This window comes from Malania oleifera, chromosome 8 (genome assembly GCF_029873635.1).
Source record: "Malania oleifera isolate guangnan ecotype guangnan chromosome 8, ASM2987363v1, whole genome shotgun sequence".
Taxonomy (NCBI): domain Eukaryota; kingdom Viridiplantae; phylum Streptophyta; class Magnoliopsida; order Santalales; family Ximeniaceae; genus Malania; species Malania oleifera.
The window spans coordinates 94218010-94231331 of record NC_080424.1 but is presented as its reverse complement, the minus strand read 5'-3'; the positions used below and the strand labels follow the sequence as shown (position 1 = coordinate 94231331).

The 13322-nt window shown below is 37.7% G+C and overlaps 1 long non-coding RNA gene across 1 annotated transcript; it reads left to right on the top strand.

Annotated features, from left to right (window-relative positions):
- The first annotated feature begins 11891 nt into the window (after positions 1–11891).
- On the top strand, positions 11892–12858 carry LOC131162914 (uncharacterized). Its single transcript, XR_009138870.1, has 2 exons — positions 11892–12110; positions 12377–12858. It is a non-coding gene; the product is annotated as an uncharacterized LOC131162914 (long non-coding RNA).
- The last annotated feature ends 464 nt before the right edge of the window (positions 12859–13322 follow it).

Here is a 13322-nt window from a genome sequence, read left to right as displayed (position 1 = left end):
AAATTGTGCAAGCTTCTCTAGGAAGCTTGCTTTGATTTTGGTGTGTTCTCTCTCTCTCTCTCTCTCCTACGACTCTCTCTCTCTCTCTTCAATTCCGGGTCAGTTTTACGCCAGATCGACAAACCGAAGCCACCACGACGCTCCTGGTGAAGTTCTCTGTAAATCTGTCGAAGCGGATTGTTGGAGAAAGCAATTTGGAAATCATCCCTAAGTTGAGGTAAGACATTTTTAAGCCAAATTTGAAGTTGTGACAGTTGAAAAAAATGTTATACGCGTTGAAATATTAAAGTTTAATACTGGAAGTTTTCATTTCCAGGGGTGTTGATTGGGAACGTTGGGAGTCATCCCTAAGTTGAGGTAAGACTTTTTAAGCCAAATTTGACTTTGTAGCTGTTATAGAAAATGTTGTATGTACAAAAATACTGAAGTTTAATAATGAATTTTCAATTTCAGGGTATTGATCAGGAATTCTTACGGGGGTTGGATTAGATTATTTTGGGGGCTTTCTCAGTAGTCAAGTAAGGGGATAAACTAAGCTAGTTTTGTTTTGAGAAAATGCATGTATATATATATATATATATATATATATATATATATATATGTAACATCTGGTTTCAGGAAAAATAAATATATTTATGTATATGATTTATATTTGGAAAATACTGTTTAAATGATGATATGTTGAATACGTGGAAAATTTGTTAAGTGTGACATGAGTATAAAAATGTTGTGAAATACTGTTTTCTGGGAATGGGGATGATATGGATTTCCGTGATGGAAAACCAGCGTACGGGCCGAGATATATATATATATATATATGTGATTTGTCGGCGTACGGGCCCTGCTATGTGGATATGTCTGCCGGCGTACGGGCCGTGCTATGTGGATATGTTTGCCGGCGTACGGGCCGTGCTATGTGAATGAGATTTGCCAACGTACGAGTTATGCTATGTGATTTGCTGGCGTACGGGCTGAGCTATGTGATTTGCCAGCGTACGAGCTGTGCTATGTGATTTTGCCAGCGTACGAGCCGAACTATGATAAAATGTGAAATACTAACGTACAGGTTGATGATTTTCATGATATATGTATATGTGAAAAATGATAAGAATGATTTGATAATTAATGATATGAGTTATCCATGTATCACGATTTTAGTATATGTATATGATATCAGAACCTGGTTGGCTTGGTCTAGGCTAACACTTGCACGGTACCGTTGCTATGTGTCCATGGTCTTCGTGATCATGGTATTTGTGTTAACGCCACTATACGGAGTGGTGTGAGATTGGATGGTCGATGTGGTTATTTTCAAGAAGTGTGTTATTATCGCCCCTAGTGTACGGACCTGTCTAAGTAGACCCATTGGACCTACAGACTATTGTTTGACTTGGCAGTAGTTGGCCAACCATTGTCAGGTCCCGCCTTCGGGTCACACAACCCAGTCATGTGGGGGTAATACATGACAACAGCCAACTAACCTACCAGGATTGTTTTATGTTATTATTATGATATGAGATGAGATATGCTTATGAAATGCAGTATGTTCTGCCATGTTTTGATATACATATGTTTTCCCAGATTTGATAAACACTACTAAATATGATATGTATGGTATATATAGAACACGGTATACTTATGTTGCCACATACTAGTATTAGTTTATTTACCTTACTGAGAGGTGTCTCACCCCTAAATCTTATTAACTTTTCAGGAGCCCCGGATAGGAGAGCGGGAAAAGCCCCACTGATATAGTACGGTCTATCTACCCTTTTTGAAGGGTAAGTTTTGTAGGGACAGTTGGATTTTGTGGAAAATGTCCCTCGATTTTATTTTTGGGATGTATATATGAAAATACAGTGATTGTAGTAACTCTGGTATATTGTGGTATATGGTATTGAGATGTACATGTTTGTATATTTTCTGCTGTTAGGGCTTTTGCTTTATGTTCTGATATATCCTTGGTGCGCACGGGTCCAGGTGGATTGTGACCTATTGAGCTGGAATATGGGATATGTGATATTGATATTATATAAAAAAAAATATGTGGAAAAATGAGCAGGTCATGACACCCAAGACTCATGCTTTTCCAAAGAGCAGATCAACATCTCATCATTCTCGGAAGCAATATTTGCTTCTATCTTTGCCCTCGTCTCGAATTCTTTCTTTTGACTCCTGCACTGGTTCTTGTAATGACCAGTCTTTCGATAATTCCAGCACTCAATAACTTTATTGCTCTAGGAACCTATATCCTGAGTACCTTTGGGATTTTCGGATTTTGACCATCTGAGCCTAGATTTGCCGCAGTTGTTTGATCGTCCATGCTTGTTTCCTCTGCCTCGACTTTCCATGTTCAAGGCTGAACTCGAAGTGGAGCCTTGGTTTGACTGCATTCTGATTTCCTCTGTCAAAATCATGCTAACGAGCTCATTATATACAAGCTTCGATTTTCCTACGAAGCTACTGATGGCAGTAACGACACCATTCCAACTTCAAGGCAATTAACTGAGAATCAGTAGGGCCCGAATCTCATTATCAAATGTTATCCTGACTAAGGCGAGTTGATCAGACAACACATTGAAGTTATTTAAATGCCTACTGAAACTTTCACCTGTAGACATGTTCATCGTAAATAGTCTTTTCATGCCACAAATTTTGACAACGTCATTCTGATGGCTCCGAGGGCTTTTCGATCAAGCAAGTCCCACTCGTCTTTGTTCATGGATGTTGGCTTACCCTTCAATGGTCAGTGCAATTCCTTCCCAAACAAATAATCTTCTATCTGCATCTTCCAAAAGCCGAAATTGTTTCCGTTGAAAATTTTGATTTTTGAGCTCTTTTCATTCAACATCTCGATTTGCTGATCCAGAGATGAAATTAGCTCAAATGGATAGCGCGGTTGGATCCGAAACGATCGAAAACCAAAGAAATGGTTCAATTCGCTTGAAAAATGGACCTAAAACGACTTCGAAAAGCTCAATCAAAGTTTGGTCAAACCTGTTCAAACTTGCTGACGTGATAGGCTGACGCGGCGTGCTGACGTGGCACCTACTGACGGGGCAGTGGGGTCCACCTGTTAACGTGGAGTGCTGACGTGGAAGTGGGGTCCACTTGCAGGAGTGGCGTGGCAATGTGGGCCCACTGATGATGTGGCAGATTACGTGGCAGGGGTGGGGCCCACCTATTGGCGTGGCACCTCTGCTGATGTGGCACCCACCCATTGACGTGGCCCTCGTTGATGTGGCACGCTGGCGTGGCACTGAGGCGGAGGGTCGGATCCTGATTAGGAATCGATTCTCGGGTTAACCCAGGCTTAGTGTGTGTCCGGGTCGGGTTGAGTCTGTCTGGGTGAGGAAGACATGTGCAACGTGTGGGCGCGTGGAAGAGTTGGTTACCGGTGCGTGACCAGCGTGTGGCGAAGCGTCCTGCTCCGGCTAGGCGCGTGTGGGCGTGTGAGGGTTCGTCTGAACTCCGTTCGTGCTCCGGCTTGCATGGTTCTCTTCGTCTCGGTGAGATGAATGCGATGGTGGCCTCAAAACTTGGTTTCTATCGACTCGATAGAGGTCTGATTTCGGGATCACTTCTGCTTTGACTTTCCTACTCCAACCGAGCTCTGATACTACTTGTTAGGAACCTATGAGCATCCAGATCAAAGTGACACCAAAGATTTAACGTGGTATGGTCAATAACGACCTACGTCCACGGAGCACACACCAAATATTCACTATCGCCGGAAAAATTACAATTCTCTCTCTCTCTCTCTCTCTGTCTTCCTCCCTTCTTCCTCTCTACACTCTCTGAGCTTCTCACTCTTCTGTGCACACCATTACATCTTCCACAACCCTCTATTTATAGGGCTTGGAATTTAAATCACAATTAAAATAAAATCAATCATGAATGGAAGTTACAACGGAGAGGTTAATGGTGGATAAATGCACCGCGTTTCTAACTTAACTCCTAGCTTGCAACGCGTCTCCAGCTGTGTTTCCTGGCACCATCTCTAACAAGGTATGTCAGGCAGGTACTCTTAACAGAGAAAAGGGAACCAAAAGGCAAAAGAACGAAATAGGAAGACACTATCACCTTCAGTAGTGAAGATGAAGAAGGAGTACAAGAGCCCCACGGCGATGCTCTGGTAGAGTCGCTTCTAGTGGCCGGCTACAAAGTGAGGCGCATGCTGATAGACAACGGGGTGCACGACCAACATAACATTCTAGTCAGTGTTCGAAGGAATGAAGATCAGTAGGGAATGCCGCAAACGAATCTTCACTCCGTTGGTTGGGTTTGGAGGAGACATAGTACATCCCATGGGAACAGTTGCATTTTCATATTTACTGGTATTGAAGAATGTAACCAGACACTAATCAAGCACCTTGAGTTAATGTATTTGGCTTTTGTTTGGGTGAGAGAGGTCTTTCTTTTCTCCTCCCTTCATTTGTTAACCAAGACTTTTCTTAGGGTAGTGGGATCCTTGTTTTTGAATTGTATGTTTTTTTGTTTTGTTTTTTTTTTTTAGAAGTGGTTTACCCTGTAACATAGGATCCATGTCTTTAACAATTGTTAAAAGTTCCATTGTCACACTTCTTTATCTTTACCTTCTCTTTTTGCTTTTTTTCATTTTAAATCTTTATTTGGCCTGCCACTCCTTCTAATAGTGCTTTTGCTGTTTCTTATTCTCCAGCATCTGATGACACACAAAAGTCACATAGGTCAAGGCATCGAACGCATAAATCTTCAGGGTCATCTCACAAAACTGTTAGCCGGACTCTTTCATGTGATTCACAGTCTAAAGGATCTGTTTCTACTCCACGGGGGTCCACGGTATGTAACATTTGTAAGCATACTTTTTTCTTTCTTTCTGTTTCCATTTAGTTTCCCTAGGAAAATACTGCAACATGTGGTCGTCAGTGCTTTTAACAGCTTATGCATGTATATTTATTGGAAACCTTTGCTTCACAGAAGGTTGACCTTAGCAAATTAGAGATGGCTGCATTATGGAGATATTGGGGACACTTCAACCTTGTGAGTTGTTTAGTGACAGAATTTGAAGGAACTTGAGTTTTTGTTCCAGTCTGCTCAAATATCTTATGCCCCAATCTCTAATGAAAATTCTAGGTGGAAGCGATCCCCGACCCATCTAAAGAGCAACTAATTGATGTTGTCCAAAGGCATTTCATGTCGCAGGGTACTTGCACGAATGAAACTTGCAATCTTTACACATCCATGAAGTGCAGACAGTAGCATGGGGTGTTCTAAACCTTAAATTGACCAACTAAATATTCTTTGTTCTAATCCTTAAATTGGCCAACTAAATGCTCTTTCTTCATTAAAAAGCCATACACCCGTCAGCTCATCAATGTTTCTATTTTATTCTGCTTACCCAGTCATCTTGTTGATAATTAGATATTATTAGTATGTTTGAGATGTGGTTTGTGTTGTGTTTGGGTGAAGCAAATGGACGAGCTGCAGGTGATTGTGGGGTTTGTGCAAGCTGCAAAGAGACTGAAAACGTGTGCAAATGACCCTTCAACACCAGTCAGCAATTGAGGGTGATCTTTTGCATTTGGTCAATATTGACGCAAGCTAACAGATACCACCGGGTACTCTGATGCCCTCTTCTCTCTTTTGGTGATAATATCTGTAATATACATAAATATATGTATCCCTAATGCGTGCTTTACCCTTTTTTTTTTTTCTTCCTCATTTGGGTTTCAGTTGGTAGGTTGCTATTTATGCCATCCCGAGTTATAGAGGTTTTCCACTTTCTTCTCGGTAGTTTAATATAGTTATGTAGATATATGCGAACTTTGGGAAGAGATGTTCTCCAGGGGAACCCTGCGGCTTCCAAGAGCTTCAATGTATTACTAATTGGAGGGAAGGTGGGCTTTTCTGTGTTTCGTTTTTTAAATGTATATTCTTTTAGTTCTCTACAGCCCTAAATCCTTGTTTGACAACCATTATAATGAATGTTTGATGGGGTGAATGGTTTCATGGAAACCATGCCCATTTAATGTGAGTTTGCTTAATTACAAGGCTGTTTCAATCTTGTGCAGTTTTGAGGATTGGCATTTGGGTGCCCTGTTCTCTACTTCTTTCCTTGCATGTATGGGTGTTAGGGGTTCTTCACCTTCTGGATTGTAGTTGTTAGGGACTGTTCAGTTGTGATTTTATGAAGCTTAAAAATGCTACACTGTTTAGATTTTCGGGTAGGAAAGTTGAAAAAAATGAGTTTTTTTTTATAAAATTTTTAAATACTGAATAGTTTTGATATGAAGGCGATAATTTTATGACTTAATGAAGAATTGAAAAATAGAAAATGAAACTTATTTATCCAACTGAACAGGACATGTGCATTTCCCCTTGAGTGGGGCTGATATTGATGCTGAATTGTTGGGTTTAGGAAACATGATAGCTTAAAAAGAGGAGATGGTGGTTTGCTCAGTGGATAAAGCTGTGATTGTGGGTATTTTTAAGGTATGACATCCCTTTTATGTGTATGTATGGAAGCTGAGCTAATAATGATGCATAATTTCTTTCTTCTCTCTGATGCATAATTGGAGCATCACAACTCTGTAAAAGGGTGAGTTCTTTCTTCTCTCTGATGCATAATTTCTTGGGGGAAGAAATGCTGGTTGGTTCTACACTGGTCTGCCATGCTTGCTGCGTCTTGGTTTCTACCAATTATTGGTTAGCTCTTACAGTAGAGGGAGAGAGAGATGGCACTTTGTTGAGGGAACCATATTCTCCAGAGAAGGAAAATGGAATTAGTATGTTTCCAAGTTGCAGTTTCCTTTCAAGGACAATCATTGATATATAACCAAGCAAGGAAGGAATTCCAAAATTTGTTAGTTTGGAAATGTCTTTATTAGGTCACGTTCAGTCATTTTTCCTCTTGCCCCATTGTGAAATGCTATGAAATTATGCACATTTTAAACCATAAACGGTGAAGTAATGAGAAGGAAACAGATTAAAAGCTCAAAATAGTCAAGAACTGCAGTGAATTGTTATTTCTAAATAATTTGGTTTGGTATGATTTCATTAACTTGACTTTAAAGGCTTTGTTTGAATCAAATACTTTATTTAAAGCGGGAAAACATTTCTTCATACAAAATTCGGAATTCTTGCCATGTTTGGATCACTCAAAAGAGGTGAGCCCTTAAAAAGCCTATATCATTATGCTCTTCCTTAATCTTTTTCTCTACTACTCTTCGCCTTTTGCATTTAATATGAATGACTTATTACCAATAACTAAGCATTGAACTTTTGATTTGAAAATTAGCTAGTTAACTATTGAATAAATTGGGCTTTGATTGAAAATTGTATTACTTTAATTAAAATTATCATTCAATATTAGTTATTAATTCTATTAACTTATAATTATCTTTTGAGTTTTACGAAACTAAAACTGTTGAAGAAAATTGTATGGCTTTCATTAAATCAGTTGCTTACAAAGTTTTTGCCTTAATTTACTGATTAAAAAGAAAAATCATGGTACCCATACGACTCGAGTAACTTGACTTTAAGCTTTTTTTAGAAAAAATGTTTTGTTTAAAGCAAGGAAAGAAAAAGAAAATAAAAAGAAAATTGTTTTGGTATTTTTATCTCAGAAATGAAAATTTATTCTAATATGATTAAAATTTTTAAAAATAAAATGTTAGTGAGATGCGAAATTAGTTTTTTGTTAATTGATTTATGATAATTTAGGGAGATACTATTGGCACTTAAAAAATATCATTAATATTTTACATTTATTTTTTATGTATTAAATAGTAATTTTATGGCTATTTTTTCACTTGTAAAGCGTAGGACAAAAAAAAAAAAAAAAAAAAAAATACATTAACAGTACAATTTTAAATTGGTGAAGGGCATATTCAAATAGACTTCTTAACAATCAAATTCTAATTTTGTCAAATTTATAAAATACTCAAAATTAAAGAGCCCAATTGTGCATTAAACTTTTAAGACTTGGTTTTTAGGATTTCAATACATATGGAAAGTTAATATATATGTAAAGTTACTCATCACCTTATCGCCGACACACAAAGTTTATTGTTACTTGGAAGAATTTCAAGGGAAAGTGCTATTGGCACTTAAAAACCGAAAAGAATTTACCAATGACCCTTTACTTTTAAAAGTGACATTTACGTAGTTTGACTGTTCAAACCATTTTTTAATTACAAAGAATCCACTCGGACCACTCACTTAATAAATAACCATTGAAGTTTATAATTTTGGTCATATTGATGACCAAAATAGATATAGTAATAACCGAGATCAATACATTAAGAATCAAAGGAGAGGCTATACAGTAATAACCGAGCATACAATTTATATCAATATATTAAGAATCAAAGGAGGGGCTAACTTAGCTAATTCTCCTTTTCGATTTAATAAAAAGATGATCATTGTTTAGAATTCAATTTTTATTTCTAAAAAATAAGACTTTATAATAGAGAAGGTAATACAAGCACTTAGAAATGGAAGCATAATTAATTGAAGGCGTATGTGTATTCTTTCTTTTTGCATTATTCTTTTTTTATAAAATAAAAATAAAGTGCGAGTTACATGGAAATAAGAACACATAATTACATAATTTTCTTTTGTTCATAGGCACAATTAAATGTATTAAGTAAGAAAATTAAACATGCTTAATTGAAATTCCTACAAACAATTAAGAAGACACACATGACCTTTTATGGTAAAATTTGAAATCTCCGAACAATTATTATTCTTTTCAAAAAAAATATGCTTCCACCCTCTGCCCTCTATCCTATAAATTGCACCTCCACCCCCTACCCCACTTCAAACATTTCTAATTTCATTCAAAGAAATAGAATGGATTGCTTTGTGTTCCAGAGGCAGACATGGAATGTGTTGCTCTGTCTCCTGCTTCTCTTCAATTCCGTTAGCCACATTTCCTCTTCCCCTGTTCACAGCCATCCTTTTACTCCTCCCCCGCCGGCGGCGTTCTTGTTCTTATCTCCGCCGCCCCCGGCTCCGAAAGTTCCCTCGCCCATCTTACCTCCTCCTCGTCGCTCTCTCAAACACTAGATGGCATCCACCACCACCGCCGCCGCAGCAGGAGGAGCCAAATGAGTGATGCTGCAGATCGGGCCAGGACACAGGATTCAGAGGAATAGCTTAACTCTGTTTTGTTTGTATGGTCTCTGTTTTGGGATGGCCATGAAGTCTGTCTTCTCACCCCAATAATATATTTTATATTTCAAATAAAGTTCTTTATTTAATGCTTTATTGGGAAAGATTATTCATCTCGTTAATGAAAGAGATGTTAGTTGAATATCCATTTGCTCATCGTGTTTTTTTTTTTTTTTGGGACTTTCAATTTGAACGAAAAAAAAATTATAAAATTATATTAAGTTTGATTTAAATCTATAAAAGTTTAGATTTAGGAATTAAATTTATACTCTCAAATACAATTCTTGTGCTTAGAAACTTAAAATTCAACTATAAAAATTAATTTATGTTGATTTAAACAAAAAATAGTGCATAATTATATAAATTTTATATAATTTTTTACCCAAATTAAAATTTGGAACATAAAATCCTTGCTATCAAAATAAAATTTTACACATTAGGAAATCTCAAAATTACAAATAGTGTTCGGATCGAGCCATGGGCGTGTTACCCAAAGTCTAGACTGCGACTATCACCTTTAGTCTTATTTAAGAATGGACTTAGAAGAGATAAATAAAAAAAATATAAAAATTTGATCATTCTATTTGTACACATCAATGTATAATTGATGTAATTTTTAGTCATTTGATTAAGCTTTTATATTTGTACACATCACTCTGAATCTTCGCCCGTGATGTTCGAAACTCAAATCCCTGAAATTAAATTTTTTCAAAATTAATCAACTCAATCACCAAAATATTATCACTTAATATTTTCCTAGGCCCTAAATACTTTAATTTAACAATTAAAACTAATATTTAGCACCCTTATCTCCGCTTTGTAGTGGTGCTCCGAAAACTAAAATCGAAAATCTGCTCTGCCAAAGTTGTAGAGAATCTTCCCAGGAACTTTGTGGTGGTTCCTGATCGTCAATCCGGAGTTTAACGGTACGAAAATCGAAGGCGGAAAGGTGGAGGACCATAGAGTTTGGTGAGGGAGAGAGAGATTTTATTTTTCTTAATTTAGCAGAATGCTCTAGGGTTCCAATTTAAAAACCATTATGTCGAGAAAACAGTCGATGATTTTCTTTGTCTCTCAGAAAACCATCGTCGGTTTTCAATTAATTGGCCCAAAATTACCGTTTACCCGTTACTGCCCTGAGGTAAATTCCTATAATCGTCGATGGTTTACAATCATCTCCAGAAAACAGTCGCCGATTTTCTCCTCTCCCAGCCAAAAATCTATTTTTCCCAATTTCTCTTATTATTACATTTTCTGGGTCTCTACAGAAGCTCGTGAGCCGAAAAGGCCGAACGAGATTGAGAAACAAGAATAGATCATTGGAGAAATCGTTGTGATCTTTGGCGGCTCCAGTAGTGGCGGTGACAGTGAAGGCGCTTGAAAGAGGTATGTTAGGAACCTGTGAGCATCTAGATCAAAGTGACACCAAAGATTTAATTTGGTTTGGTCAATAACGACCTACGTCTACGGAGCACACACCAAATATTCACTATCATCGGAAAAATTACAATTCTCTCTCTCTCTCTCTCTCTCTCTCTTCCTCCCTTCTTCCTCTCTGCACTCTTTGAGCTTCTCACTCTTTTGTGCACACCATTACATCTTCCACAACCCTCTATTTATAGGGCTTGTAATTTAAATCACAATTAAAATAAAATCAATCATGAATGGAAGTTACAACGAAGATGTTAATGGTGGATATATGCACCGCGTTTTTGACTTAGCTCCTAACTTGCAACGCGTCTCCAGCTGTGTTTCTTGGCTCTATCTCTAACAAGGTATGCCAGGTAGGTACTCTTAACGGAGAAAAGGGAACCAAACGGCAAAAGAACGAAATAGGAAGACACTATCACCTTTAGTAGTGAAGATGAAGAAGGAGTACAACAGCCCCATGGCGATGCTCTGGTAGAGTCCCTTCTTGTGGCCAGCTACAAAGTGAGGTGCATGTTGATAGACAACGGGAGCACAACCAACATAACGTTCTAGTCGGTGTTCGAAGGAATGAAGATCGGTAGGGAATGCCTCAAACCGATCTTCACTCCGTTGGTCGGGTTTGGAGGAGACATAGTACATCCCGTGGGAACAATTGCATTTTCATATTTACTGGAATTGAAGAATGTAACCAGACACTAATCAAACACCTTGAGTTAATGTATTTGGCTTTTGTTTGAGTGAGAGAGGTCCTTCTTTGCTCCTCCCTTCATTTGTTAACCAAGACTTTTCTTGGGGTAGTGGGATCCTTGTTTTTGAATTGTATGTTTTTTTGTTTTTTTTTTTTTAAAAGTGGTTTACCCTGTAACATAGGATCCATGTTTTTAACAATTTGTTAAAAGTTCCATTGTCACACTTCTTTACTTTACCTTCTCTTTTTGCTTTTTTTCATTTTAAATTTTTATTTGGCCTGCCACTCCTTCTAACAGTGCTTTTTCTGTTTCTTATTCTCCAGTATCTGATGACACCCAAAAGTCACATAGGTTAAGGAATCGAACGCATAAATCTTCAGGGTCATTTCACAAGACTATTATCCGGACTCTTTCATGTGATTCATAGTCTAAAAGATCTGCTTCTACTCCACGGGGGTCCACGGTATGTAACATTTGCAAGCATACTTTTTTCTTTCTTTCTTTCTTTCTGTTTCCATTTAGTTTCCCTAGGAAAATACTGCAACATGTCGTCGTCAGTGCTTTTAACTGCTTATGCATGTATATTTATTGGAAACCTTTGCTTCACAGAAGGTTGACCGTAGCAAATTAGAGATGGCTGCATTATGGAGATACTGGCGACACTTCAACCTTGTGAGTTGTTTGGTGACAAAATTTGAAGGAACTTGAGTTTTTGTTCCAGTCTGCTCAAATATCTTATGCACTAATCTCTAATGAAAATTCTAGGTGGAAGCCATCCCCGTCCCATCTAAAGAGCAACTAATTGATGTTGTCCAAAGGCATTTCATGTCGCAGGTACTTGCACGAATGAAACTTGCATTCTTTACACATCCATGAAGTGCAGATAGTAGCATAGGGTGTTCTAAACCTTAAATTGACCAACTAAATATTCTTTGTTCTAAACCTTAAATTGGCCAACTAAATGCTCTTTCTTCATTAAAAAGCCATACACCCGTCAGCTCATCGATGTTTCTATTTTATTCTGCTTACCCAGTCAGCTTGTTGATAATTAGATATTATTAGTATGTTTGAAATGTGGTTTGTGTTGTGTTTGGGTGAAGCAAATGGACGAGCTGCAGGTGATTGTGGGGTTTGTGCAAGCTGCAAAGAGACTGAAAACCATGTGCAAATGACCCTTCGACACTAGTCAGCAATTGAGGGTGATCTTTTGCATTTGGTCAATATTGACGCAAGCTAACAGATACCACCGGGTACTCTGATGCCCTCTTCTCTCTTCTGGTGATAATATCATACATACATATATGTATCCCTAAGGCGTGCTTTACCCCCCTGTATTTTTTTCTTCCTCATTTGGGTTTCAGTTAGTAGGTTGCTATTTATGCCATCCCGAGTTATAGAGGTTTTCCCCTTTCTTCTCGGTAGTTTAATATAGTTATGTAGATATATGTGAACTTTGGGAAGAGATGTTCTCCAAGGGAGCCCTGCGGCTTCCAAGTGCTTGGTTGAATGTATTACTGACTGGAGGGAAGGTGGGCTTTTTCTGTTTTTCGTTTTTTAAATGTATATTCTTTAGTTCTTTGCAGCCCTAAATCTTTGTTTGACAACCATTATAATGAATGTTTGATGGGGTGAATGGTTTCATGGAAACCATGCCCATTTAATGTGAGTTTGCTTAATTACAAGGCTGTTTCAATCCTGTGCAGCTCTGAGGATTGGCATTCGGGTGCTCTGCTCTCTACTTCTTTCCTTGCATGTATGGGTATTAGGGGTTCTTCACCTTCTGGATTGTAGTTGTTAGGGACTATTCAGTTGTGATTTTATGAAGCTTAAAAGTGCTACACTGTTTAGATTTTCGGATAGGAAAGTTGAAAAAAATGAGTTTTTTTTTTTAATTTTAAAATACTGAATAGTTTGGAAATGATGGCGATAATTTTATGACTTTATGAAGAATTGAAAAATAGAAAATGAAACTTATTTATCCAACTGAACAAGACATGTGCATTTCCCTTGAGTGGGGCTGATATTGATACTGAATTATTGGGTTTA